The following is a 9,490-nucleotide window of genomic DNA, read 5'->3' on the forward strand; positions in this document are numbered from 1 at the left end:
GTTGTAACTGTAAAAAACGTATAAAAAAGACTCTTAATTTGGCTCTCACTTTTTAATTTTAGGATTAGGAATTAATGGGGGTCCTTGTCACAATAGCGGCTCGATGAGGGGTCCTCGAGAAAATTTTGTTGGGAACCCCTGCTGTAGCCTATTTATTCGTTGCGGTTATCGCTCGCTTTTCCTCCAATGACCTCAAGGTGGCGCACGTGATTCCCTCAATTGTCCCAACAACCCTGTAAGGCAGTGACTGGCCCAAGTTTGCCCTGTGAGCCTCATTGAGGAGTGGCGTTTGAACCCTGGTCTCTTCCAAGTTCTCCAACAGCAGCCAAAGGAATCTGTTTGGCCACTGTGAGAACAGGATGCTGGAAGAGAGAAGCCTTTTGCCTGATCCAGCCTAACTCCTCCCCCCAGCTGTAGCCATTGCTACAGAGTAGACCCACTGACTAACCAAGGTACATTGATTTCAATAGGTTGATTGAGTAAAACTTAGTTGGATACAGCCGTATGTTTTTAAACAAATCCTTAGGACAGTGAGGGGGAAACATATTGTACGGTTGGAAAAGATTCAGAAAAGAGCAGCCAAAATGAAGAAAGGCTGTAGAATTGGAGCCCTTTTAGTTTAGAGATAAGGCAAGAAAGAGGTAGACCAGGAGTAAGCAAACTTTTTCAGCAGGGGGCCGGTCCACTGTCCCTCAAACCTTGTGGGGGGCCAGACTATATTTTGGAAAAAAATATGAACAAATTCTTATGCCCCACAAATAACCCCGAGATGCATTTTAAATAAAAGGACACATTCTACTCACGTAAAAACATGCTGATTCCCGGACTGTCCGCGGGCCGGATTTAGAAGGTGATTGGGCCATATCCAGTCCCCGGGCCTTAGTTTGGGGACCCCTGCTCTGAGTTAGACATTATAGGAGTCTGTGAAGTAATGCATGGCAGTGGGTGCCAATTGGTGGTCCGTGGATCCCAGAGGGTCCGCATAATCCATCCAGGGGGTCCATTCACATAACAAAAACTACTATAGAGATATCAAAATTTTCAAATGTAGAGGGTCCATGGTTTGGCTTTTGAAAAACAGAGGGTTCACAGTACTTAGCTGATTGGGAAGCACTGATGTACGGAATGGAGAGGGTGGATAGAGAAAAGTTTTTATGCCTCTCTCATAATAGTATAACTTGTGAACATCCAATGATGCCGAATGTTGGAAGACTCTTGCCCATAGAGGAAAAAGTACTTTTTCATGCGATGGCCACCAAACTTAGAGGGCTGGACATACTCATGGGGGACAAGTCTATATTCTAGCTGCGCTGTCAGTAGCATTATACCTCCAAAAACCAGTTTCTGGGGATCACAGGTGGGCAGAGTACTTCCAGCTTGCAGGCTTCCAATAGGCACCTGGCTGGCCTTTGTGAGAACAGGATGCCAGACTAGACGGATCCTGCCCTGATCCACTAGGGCTCTTTTTGTGTTCTTGTGACAATAGAACAGAACCAAAAATGAATAGAGGTTCTCATCCCAAAAGAATATAAAGTACGAATCCTACTCTGCACCCCAGTAAAAGATGAGCACCACATATGGCATAAATCACCCTGCAGTGTGATCTAAGTTAAATACCAAAAGTCTTGACAAAGCGGAATATATTAGTCTTGTGTCTAAATACTGACTAAAGTTGGACTCTGGGGAGAGTATACTGCAGATAGGAAGACCCCACGGAAAAGGTCACCCTCTGCACCTCCTTCTGAGGATGTATATGGAAAAGGGCCTTAGATGGTGATGGCAGGGTCCAGGTAGGCTAATGAAAGAGCAGGTGAATAAGTTTGGCCACCTGACATCAAAGGCAAATGTCTCCCCCCTCCCACAAAACCCCATAATGGTACATAATGGGCCATGGGCCAGAATTATAATAAAAAATAATAATAACAAATTTTTATTTATACCCTGCCCTCCCCAGTCAAAACCAGGCTCAGGGTGGCTAACACCAATAAAATTACAATAAGACACAAAAGAAAAGAAAACAATCAAAATACAGATTAAAATACAATATTAAAACTTAAAATTTTAAAATGCAGCCTCATTTTAAGTAGTCCACAAATCCAAACCATGAGGGAGGAAAACACAGGGGTCAACCCAAAGGCCAGGCGGAACAGCTCCGTCTTGCAGGCCTGAAAGTAGTTGGTTAGTTTAGGTGGATTTGTTTAGTTTACATTTGACAAGCAGCACCAGCCAATCCTGATGCGTGTGTACTTAGAGCAGGAATCATAGAACGGGCAACTTGTGGCCTGATGTCATGCAGCTGATTATGGTGAGGAGAATGGGGGGAAGGGGTGGCAGAAAGAGGCAGGAGGGGGGTGCCCTGGCTACTTCTGTTCTTGGCTCCACCCTGTTCTGTTTCTGGGTCCATGCACTTTGTGCTCCGGTTATGGCCTCTAAATGATTACGTCCATAAGGGGAGTTTGGCCCTCATCAGAAAAAAGGTCCCTCTCTCCTGACCTATAGGACACACAATATCGTCTCATTCATACGTTATGTTTTAAAAACCCAGCAGGTTGGATGTACAAGTCTTCTACTGTAAGAACCAGTCCCCAGGGACTGCATTACTCTTCTGACCTGATCTCATTGTGTCTGATGAAAGAGGTGGTTCCCTGCTTAACAAGTAAGTCAATCAACCAGGATTTGATCAGCTTCCCTCATGATGGCTGTTGGGTGGCACTAGGGTGCCCAGGTGAGTTGCCTTCTCCAGGTGTGTGGTTCAGATGGAGACAGAGTGGGGGAAGCTACAGGGAGGAGGGCAGGAAAGCCATGATGTCATAAAAGGTTTGCTTCCTGGCTCTGGGGTCTAGAGGCAGCTTGGGAAGTAACAATCTGATCCCTTTAACAGCTGGAGCTGAGACACCAGGAGTAATGATCATAAGAAATAAAAAGGTCTGGAGAACTAACAGGAGGCATTCTCTGCCACCACTATCCTGCTTCCTGCTTCCTAGAAACACTGTCATGGTAAGGGGAGGCCAACTTTGCCCCAATCCTTTAGCCAGAGATGGAGCAGCTACTCTCGATGCTTGTGTTTCCTCTTCTTTCCTCTCCCCATTCCTTTTTCTTTTTGTGTTGTATCTAATACTGTAGAAGATCATTGGTCTTCAACTGGTGGTTCAGGATCCATAACTGGGCTGTGGCCTGATCCAAAATGAGTTACCACTGCAGCACTATCACCATCAAGATATGCAGGCAGGATTAAGAAATGGGACCCCAAATATATATTTGGGTTAAAGGTGGACATCAGGCCTGAAAAAGTTGAAGACATCTGCAATTTATTTACATTTACTTACATACTTACTTAATTTGTATCCTATCTTTTCCTGCAAGGAGCTCAAAGTGGCACACAGAGTTCATTTTATCCTCACAACAGTCTTGTGAGCAGTGTTAGAAACTGAGATATGAAAGCTAGGAGCTAAATGGCACCTTAAACCTAGGTTACGGGCACAACAACAGAATGTCTAGGTATGCTTTTTTGTAACAAAAATACAAAGCTGAAAACGAATGAACTACAGCTAAAATATTATGTTCATTTTTCACATGTTCTAGTCCTTCTCCAGCCTACCCCCCTAGTATTCTCAAGAGGGTCTCTTCTCCAATCTTCAGAGAGTAGCTGGAAGTGGGGAGGCAGAAAAGGGTCCTCTTTTCCTTCCACACTGCAGTTTTAATCTGAAATCTTAGGCACAGTACTGTGCCCAGAGCTCAGAAACTGCTCATGCTAATTAAATTTCCTGTCGCAAAATGCGCCTACAACAATGAGAGTTTTGAACACTGCCTGTTATGTAGGTTAGACTGAGAGGCAGTGACTGGGCCAAAGTCACCCAGTGAGCTTCATGACTGAGTGGGGATTTGAACCCAGGTTTCCCAGATCCTGGTCCAAAACTCTAACCACTACACCACCAGCAGCTAAATTGTGAATGTGGGGAAAGGGGCTGTGTTAAACTTTAACTATAGGGCATGGCGTTTGACCAAACTGTGGGAGGCAATGGAAGACAGGAGTGCCTGGCATGCTCTGGTCCATGGGGGTCACAAAGAGTCGGACACGACTAAACAACTAAACAACAACAATAGGCATGGTACTTAGGAAATATTTGGTGTTTGCTGTTGCTGCTGTTTTGTGTCAATAGAACCAAAATCTTTTGCAGAGGGGGATGGAGGATAAAATGCCCCAAGTTCTGTTTTCACCTCTGTAACATCAGGTGCCTAAAATAAAAATCAAACCACACAGAACACATAGGACAGCCTCATACTGTTCAGAGACCGTTGTTAGCTCACCTGGAGTCCCTGCACATGTGCTTTGTCTCTCTAGTTGAGCAAAACATATGGAAGCCACTGAACCACAAACATTGCTATCTTGACTTGTCTGTTTCCCTGCATCTCCCTGGCTTAGTCACTGAGGCACACATGTACTGAAACAGGCAACAACAACAACACATACACACAGTAAAGGAAAAGAAAGGGTGATAGGGACAGGGCGTTTTTTTCCAGCCGGAACTCACCAGAACTCAGTTCTGGCATCTCTCAGGTGAGCACCATTGCCCTTATAAGAGAACAAGGGAGGCATTCATGGTGAGTTCAGGCACCTCTTTCTTCAACAAGGCATAAAGCAACCAGCAGTGTATGCTCCACACCATACAGTTAAAACCCATGGTTTTCCCTAAAGAATATTGGGGACTGTAGTTCACCCGTTCACAAAGCTACAATTCCCAGCACCCACAGCAAAATATAGTCCCCCAGTTTTAAATGTGCTTTAAATGTGTGGTGTGGACGTGGTTTAAGGCTATACATATTTACTGGTGGTTAAGTCCCCTTGGATGGGATGTGGGTGGCGCTGTGGTCTAAACCACTGAGCCTCTTGGGCTTGCAGATCAGAAGGTTGGCTGTTCGAATCCCCATGATGGAGTGAGCTCCCGTTGTTCGGTCCCAGCTCCTGCCAACCTAGCAGTTTGAAAGCACACCAGTGCAAGTAGATAAATAGGTACCGATCCAGCGGGAAGGTAAACGCCATTTCCGTGCACTGCTCTGGTTTTGCCAGAAGCGGCTTAGTCATGCTGGCCACAGGACCTGGAAGAACTCTGTGGACAAACGCTGGCTCCCTTGGCCTGTAAAACGAGATGAGTGCCTCAACCCCAGAGTCGTCCGCAACTGGACTTAACTGTCAGGGGCCCCTTTAACTTTACCTTTAAGTCCCCTTGAGCTCAGTGAGGCTTACTTCTATTGAGGATTTGTGCTGCAAAAATATTGAAGGGGGGAAGCAGAAAGGATAAGCAGGTAAAATAAATTGTCTTGCCCAGTGATCTCAACATGGAATGAATTGAGTTCAGTGGTGCTGTGGCCAGGCAGGTACAGCAAATATTACATTTGAAAGCAGAGCGAGTGAGCGAAGTGTGGCTCAAGGCACTGGTCCCAAGGTCGCATGGAGAGACTTGCTGGTGGAGCCAGAAGTGAAACAGACGTGTTCCCTTCTCTTGGCAAAAGGTCAGCCAGATTAAATCTTGAAAAAGGACCTTGTCAGAGGAAAGACAACCTTGCTTCCCCCCTCCCCCTTTGTGAAAGGCCCAGTTGTCCCAGGCATCTCCTTTTTAGGAGAAAGGATTTCAGAACTAGGTGAGGGGTGTGTGCGTGTGTGTCTGTGTGCTCGTGCTGTCAGATCAAATATGAAAATGAAGTGGTTTGTTTGCTTAGCAGTTAATGACTGGTCTGGTTTGCAGAGATTGATAAGAAGCCAAAGGGGGCTTCGTATCGAGGGGCGTTCTTGAAAGCCCTTTGTTGTGTCTTTGCGAGGAGGTTGCAGAGAGTGACCTCAGTCTGGAGACAACTCGTCGCCAACTTCAGCCTCCTTTAGGAACACCAGGACCTGCTTTCTGCTGAGTCAGATCATCTAGCTCAGTGTTGTTGACATAGAGTGGCAGCAAGTTCTCTGGGATTTTAGGCACAGACCTACCTGAAGATGCCAGGGATTGAACCAGGGACCTTCTGCATGCAAAGCAAATGCCCTGCCGCTGAGCCCTTCCCATTTGTTTTCTTTGAGACTGCTCAACTATTGTTTAGTCGTTTAGTTGTGTCCGACTCTTCGTGACCCCATGGACCAGAGCACGCCAGGCACTCCTGTCTTGCACTGCCTCCCGCAGTTTGGTCAAACTCATGTTCCTAGCTTCGAGAACACTGTCCAACCATCTCATCCTCTGTCACCCCCTTCTCCTTGTGCCCTCAATCTTTCCCAACATCAGGGTCTTTTCTCTTCTCATGAGGTGGCCAAAGTATTGGAGCCTCAGCTTCACAATCTGAACTATTATCTGAACTATTATCCCAGGTTTATGGTGGTCTTCCCAATGTTGCTAGATTCCAATTTCAAATCCCACCATTGCTGGCTGTCAGCCCTGCTGGCCTCTGGGGCTGCTGGGAGTTGGAGTCCCCACCCTTGCTCTATTTGAACCCTGGTCCTAGTCTAGTTTAAATGTTCTTAGAAAACCAACAGTAGGGAAGTTGCCCATCGTCCTTGAGCACCTCAACAGCAAACCGAGCAGGCACACATGTTACCTGTTCAGACATCTTCCCCGTTAGCTTGAGATATATTTCAATTGTAGTAATAATTTCTAAATGTACTTCTATCAGATCCACACCATACATTTAAAACACATCTAAGGCACATTACTTCCCCCCAAAGCATCCTGGGAACTGCAGTTTCCCCTGCAGAGCTACAGTGCTTAACAAACTACAGTTCCCAGGATTATTTTTTTGGGGGGGGGGATTAAATGTGTGATCACTGTACTTTAAATGTGTGGTGGGGATCTGTCCTTAATTAGCAAATGGATATTTTATGCAAATGGGTGCCCTACCTTTTGGCGATGTATTAGTGGCCTTATTGAGTCAATGGGTCACTGGTGTCAGACTTCTTTTTTCTGTTTGTATGGGGTGACTCACACAGTCCTGTTTGTCACTCATCACACTGAATGTGCATCGAGGCTGAATAAGGAATTGCAGACACAAGTCCAAATGTTGTACTTACTCTTTTAAACAGAGTTCGTTCACACATTCAGCTGCAGGCCCTTATACGATTAAGCATTGCTCATCTGAGATGATAATGTGAATTACACCAACATATATCAGACTGATCGCCGAAGAATTGATGCTTTTGAATTATGGTGCTGGAGGAGACTCTTGAGAGTCCCATGGTCTGCAAGAAGATCAAACCTATCCCTTCTGAAGGAAATCAGCCCTGAGTGCTCACTGGAAGGACAGATCGTGAAGCTGAGGCTCCAATACTTTGGCCACCTCATGAGAAGAGAAGACTCCCTGGAAAAGACCCTGATGTTGGGAAAGATGGAGGGCACTAGGAGAAGGGGACGACAGAGGACGAGATGGTCGGACAGTGTTCTCGAAGCTACCAACATGAGTTTGACCAAACTGCGGGAGGCAGTGGAAGACAGGAGTGCCTGGCGTGCTCTGGTCCATGGGGTCACGAAGAGTCGGACACGACTAAACGATTAAACAACAACAACATATCAGACTAACGGAGTATAGTGACATTGCTTGAGGCTCTCTGCAACTGAAAGAGGAGGAAGGCCATTGTATCATTAGGTCATTGTAGACCAGGGATGGTGACCTTGAGGCTTGGGTTTTGTGGTCCAGCCACCAGTACTCTCCCCGGGCCACAGCTCTTTCTGGGCCTGCTCTATGCCCTGCTTGAGTGAGTGCAGAATGCTATTGTGTTCAGGTTCTGTTTGCAGGCTTCCAAAGAGGCATCTAGTTGATCTTTGAGATAACAGGATGTTGGACTACATGGGCCACTGGCCTGATCCCCCAGGACCCTTTTTATGTTGTTATGATCAGATAGCAGATGATGAGAAATACTCCCATCTTCTTGAGACCCTGGAGGGTCCTTGGACCACTTCCAGCTGAGATTTAGGCTTCCAGCACCTTTTCCCCTTTGAAGAGGTGAGGAACTTATGAGGGCAGTCTTACCTTGGAGCCTGATGGACTGCTCTAGGGGATTTTCTGGCTGGTGCAACTGGCACTCCTGTCAAAGCTCTGGTTGACCTCTGCTTCAGGGAGCCTGATTGGCTCCTTGGTATACTCCAGAGCTTAGGCAAGAAACAAGCTGGGAGATTGCTTGAACATAAGTGGAGGAAAACTCCAGTCGAATGCAATTGAACACTAGTGGGGGTTCATCACTGAGCCTACCCACCGTAGTGGCAGTGAAAGTATGCCTTCTTTGCTGCCTCCATTGCATCTTCATTGTGCTGTCCAGCACAGCTTTTCTGGGTAGTGCAATGACTTTTGCAGTCTGAAGGAAGTGACAGAACAAATGGTAGTTCACTCTCACTTATTTGCAAAGCATTCTGAGGATGTTGACTCCTCTGTTATAGCAGATGAATCTCATGGGGTGTCCAGAGCACTGCCTAGTTCTGTTGTGCTGGATGAGTTGCAGTTGGTAAGGCTTGAGGTCAAGGTGCTTGGATTGGTCAAGGTGACCACTTGCTCTTTGGACCCTTGCCCCTCATGGCTGATTAAAAAGCTACCAGGGAGGGGACAGCTGGCTCGCCCATTGATTCTAGTGGCGCCAGGGCGCTGAGGGGGCGCTGAGGGGTGCCCCAGCAAGTGGGGGAGCCGCGCGGAGGCCTCCCTTTTCCCTCCGCCAGCCGCGCCGCTCGGGAGAGCAGGGAGCAAAGCAAGCGGAGCAGGGGCACCAGGACCCTGTTCCGCTCTGCAGCGCCCACCTTCCGGCACTTGTTGGCAAAGGGGAGCGCCAGCCACGGCATGGCCCGTGTGGCTTCTTGCCTGCACTGCTGATCCCCAGGCGCTGCTGCCGCTGCTCCGGTGCTGCTCTGACTCCAGCTTTGCCTCGGGCCGGCTGGAAGCATGTGTAGAAGGCGGCCAGGCTAGCGGCCAGCTGCATGCCCCGCCCAGCTCCGGCTCTGGCTCCTGCCGTGGTGGCAGCTCCGGCTGCGCTGCTGCCGGTACTGCAGTAGAGCCCCATGAGCGAGACGCCCCACACTGGCAGCGAGGCCACGGGCACCGCCGAGCCATCAGGCGCCCTAGCGCCTCACCCAGCACCTTGGCCAGCGGTGCCGCGGCGGCAGCGCAAGGCGACGAAGACATCCCCGTCGAGCCCCACGCAGCTCCTGCCGCCACCGCCAGTGGGGGGGGTCAACTCTGGGAAATGGGGGGGCACCGGAGGGATCTTCGCACCAGGGTGCCGGGTATGCTTAAGACGGCCCTGTGCCTAAAGGTAAAGTAAAGGTAAAGCGACCCCTGACAATTAGGTCCAGTCGTGGACGACTCTGGGATTGTGGTGCTCATCTCACTTTACAGGCCAAGGGAGCCGGCGTACAGCTTCCAGGTCATGTGGCCAGCATGACTAAGCCACTTCTGGTGAAACCAGAGCAGCGCACGGAAGGAGGCAGAGGTAAAATCACTCCTCAAGAGACCCTCCCTGGATTCGGGAAATCTAAGT

Source organism: Zootoca vivipara, chromosome Z, assembly GCF_963506605.1.
Source record: "Zootoca vivipara chromosome Z, rZooViv1.1, whole genome shotgun sequence".
NCBI lineage: Eukaryota > Metazoa > Chordata > Lepidosauria > Squamata > Lacertidae > Zootoca > Zootoca vivipara.